Genomic DNA, 4,333 nt, shown 5'->3' on the forward strand with positions numbered 1-4,333 from the left:
GTTCGGTTTTTGATAATTTCTTTGTTTTTGTAATTGTTGCTTTAAGTTCTAGCTAGCCTATGTCTTGATTTTTGAATTTGTTGATGATTTTGAAAGATGCCATTGATGAATTCATGTGTTTCATGATGTTTAATGATGAATTATGAAAGCTTGGTGCTTAATACACATGTTTTGTAAAGTAATTTTAAGTAAAAATGCATATTAGGGATTAAATTGAGAAAAGTGTAAAATTGAGGGGTTGAAATGTGAAATAAATGAAAGTCTTGGGCTGCTAGAGATCCCTATGATATTCAGCCATATATGGGTTTGTTGAAATTATGTGTATTTTGTGATTTTATGAAATAGGGACTAAAGTGTTAAAATGTGAAAATATGAGGGCTAAATGTGTATATATGGATTGAATTGAATGATTTTTTGAATAAAAGGGTTAATTTTGAATACATATAGATCAAGAAAAAATGAATTCAGATTTAGATCGAGGAAATCAAAAGTTATCAAGTAAACGATCTGAATTGTCAATCATGAGTACGTGGTAAGTTCGTACGTGATAAATGATGTTAAAATTTAAGTTTTAATGCTTTGATAATGCATAAATTCTATATATATGATGGTTTCAAAATGACGATAAATCAACTATGTTCGACACTAAGTGTGCGATTCAAATAGCTTCGGCTATAAATAGCACTAAGTGTGCGAATTGGAATAGCTTTAGCTATATGAGACACTAAGTGTGCAAGATTGTTATATCTTCGGCTAATCATTAATGCACTAAGTGTTCGAATTCTTAAAGCATGGAAAGACTACCAAACAAATTAATATATTTGAATGAGAGGTGAGAATGAAATGAATAAATACAAGAAAGATCAGGTATGTATAATATCTATGTGGTAGATGATACTATGTGTATGAAACTTGATAAACTTGTATGAACATGTTAAGTGTGATGGAATAGAATTGAGAGATGATTTGTGAACTACTAAGTAATTATTAGATGATGTTTCATATTATATAAACTGTTGATTATTTTTGGTACGAACTTACTAAGCTTTTAAAGCTTACTGTGTGAAATGTTCTCTATTTTACAGTGTTATAAAGCTAGCTCGGATCTGGGGATCGTCAGTGACATTAATCACACTATCGGACATCTATTTTGGTATATTTTAAGAGTTGTATATATGGTATATGGCATGTATAGGTTAGTGTCATTTTGGTATGTTTTGTGTTGTGAATATTAGCCATGATTTTTGGCTTGTAGATGTTGATATGTATGGCCTCTTAAGTTGGCCTAAATGGTGTGTTTGATAAGTAAGTTATATGATATATATATATTACTTATATGATGGTTTAATTGTGAAATGTTGAAATGGTAAATTTGTGGTATGAAATAGGTGATAAAATGATGAGATTATACTTTGGAACTTATGTGAGTTTTAATGATTTTGGTATATTTTGGTTGTGGAATTGAGTAATGAATTGGATGATATTTGGAAGTTATGGAATATGTATGAATTGGTTGATTTGGCTACCTATAAATGTATCCAAATGATGCAAAAATGTTGGGGGTTTGGCATGCTTGAAATAGGTGGGAAATGTGGCTTAAACCAAGCCTAATTTCACCCCACACGGTTGAGCACACGGGTGTGTGTCTCGACCGTGTGTCTTCTGTAACTTAGTTATTCAAGTCAGTCTCGAGCACGGCCTAGACACATGGGCATGTCTGATGGCTATGTGAGGCACACAGCCTTGGCACATAGGTTTGTGTGGCCATTTTGAAGGGTACATGGGCTAGACACACGGGCGTGTGGTCGGCCGTGTGACCCAAGACAGTTTCAACCACGGCCAAGGCACATGTGTGTGTCTTGTGGCCATGGGGTTAAGTCAGTGTGTATGCCCTGTTTTGCCACGGCGTAGACACACGGGCGTGTCTAATGCCGTGTGAGACACATGGCCTGCTCACACGGGCGTGTGATCTTTATAAATTTGAAAAATGTTTAAGTTTCGAAAAATTTTGTATGAGCTCGGTTTAGTCCCGACTCCTTTCTAAAGCATGTTTAAGGTCTCGATGACCTAAGAAAGAGACTTTATCTTGATGTTTGATTATGATATGATGAAGTATGATTTTTAGATTGTGAAATCAATTCGAAATGTTCCGATTGTCTAGTAATGCCTCTTAACCCTAATCCAGCGATAGATACAGGTTAGAGGTGTTACATTTGATATTTATTTGAATATATTATATTTTTAAGACATAAAATAGGTCATGCATGATTAAATTAAATAATAAAATATAAAATTATATTTAATAATTCATTTTAAAATATTTCGTTAATAATTTGGGTTTGAATTAATTTTTTAAATTGGATAAATTTTGTTCTTTGGTCCTTTAATTTATCTATTTATTTTGGACATGTTTGATAGATTTGCTGGATTACAAAAAAGTAGTCCAAATTGAAGACCAAGTCAACCCAAATTCGGCTACACATGGCTGTCCACATAAACCACTTTTTGGTTTAATTACACAAGGTCCTTGCAATGTTAAAGAAATTAGAGATTTGGCCAAAGATTTAGATTTGACCGAGTTGCCATGGAATATTTTTTTTTGAATGTTATTAAGCATGTTGATAATGAATTGAGTTTAATTAAAGTAATTGTCTTTGTTTATTTATGTTATAATTGTTGCAAATTGTGTTTAATTTTGCTAAAATTTATTCCATTCATATAGTTTGCATAGTTAGGGTAATTTACATTAGGGGTCATTGCATTTAGTTTTAATATATTTTAATCATCACTTCTCAACTATATTGTGTTTTTATTTACCAAGTTGTTAGTCTAATTTTACAATTAAGAGATTTAATACAAATACAATCCCTGTAGAGACGATAACTCGATACTTACTTATTACTTGATAATGACTGTGTACACTTACACAAACCTATACGTTACAAGTTTTTGGCGCCGTTACTGGGGATTGTTAACTGTTGCCATAGTCTTTTTTTGTGAAATTATTTACTTCCAATTTGGTTTATTCCTAACATTACTAACTTATTCTCTTTAATTTTGTGAATTTCTTCTCAGGTGTTTATGAGCATAGATCAGATTATCGATTTACTCCCTGTAGACCCTAAAATTGAACGAACTTTCAGACAAAGAAGACGTGAACAAACAGCTCAAAGACAAGTTGAGATGGACCTTGGAAATCAGAATCAAGACCAAGGTAATGAAGCTGATCATGTACGAAATCCCATCCTCATTGCCAATGATAGGGATCAATGCATCAGACAATATACTGTGCCACTTTTCAGTGAGTTAAATCTAGGAATTAGAAGGCCAGATATTGAGGCAATCCAATTTGAATTGAAACCAGTGATGTTTCAAATGCTCCAAACGGTGGGCCAATTCAGTGGTATGCCCGCGGAAGATTCACATCTCTGCCTTCAATTGTTTATGGAGGTGAGTGATTCATTCAAGATATCCGATATGACTAAAGACGCATTGAGGTTGAAGTTGTTTCTGTAATCGTTACGAGATTAAGCACGAGCATGACTCAATTCATTGCCACCAAGTTCCATATCTACATGGCAAGAATTAGTAGAGAGATTTTTGGTTAAGTATTTCTCACCTAGCAAAAACACTAAGTTGAGGAACGAGATCACAACATTCCAACAATTGCATAACGAGTCTTTGTGTGATACTTGAGAGCGATTCAAGGAGTTACTTCGTAAGTGTCCTCATCATGGGATTCCTCATTGTATCTAGTTGGAGACATTCTATAATGGTCTCAATGCACATACAAGATTGATGGTAGATACTTCTGCGAATAGTGCAATTCTATCTAAGTCTTACAATGAGGCTTATGAGATCATCGAGAGGATCTCAAGTACTAACTATCAATGGCCAACCAATTGAACAACTTCAGGAAGACGTGTAGTCGAAGTTCATGAAGTTAACTTCTTCACTTCGTTATCAGCTCAGGTATCATCTATTTCCTCTATGTTAAAACAATTTACCGCTGATAGTGCTAATAATTTTGCAACTCAGCCACCAAGTCCGTTTGAAGTAGTTTCCTGTGTGTGTTATGGGGAAGTTCATTCTTTTGAGAATTGTCTGTCAAATCCCGAGTCAGTGTACTATGTGGGGAACCAACATCAAAATAAGAGCGGGCAAGGACCCCAATCCAACTTCTACAATCCTTCATGGTGTAATCATGCTAATTTTTCTTAGAGCAACCAAGGAAATGGACTGAACAACAACTTATTACAGCATAGACCCAACCAATCTCAAGGGTTTAATCAGCAAGCTCCAAAACCACCTCAAGCTGAGGCATGAAATAGTT

General features: G+C 34.2%; 1 non-coding gene across 1 annotated transcript; it reads right to left on the bottom strand.

The window, feature by feature from the left end:
* Nucleotides 1-3,633: 3,633 nt before the first annotated feature.
* LOC121217474 (small nucleolar RNA R71) lies at nt 3,634-3,740 on the bottom strand. The gene has a single exon (XR_005913561.1). It is a non-coding gene; the product is annotated as a small nucleolar RNA R71 (small nucleolar RNA).
* Nucleotides 3,741-4,333: the final 593 nt, after the last annotated feature.

Source organism: Gossypium hirsutum, chromosome A02 (genome assembly GCF_007990345.1).
Source record: "Gossypium hirsutum isolate 1008001.06 chromosome A02, Gossypium_hirsutum_v2.1, whole genome shotgun sequence".
Lineage (NCBI taxonomy): Eukaryota > Viridiplantae > Streptophyta > Magnoliopsida > Malvales > Malvaceae > Gossypium > Gossypium hirsutum.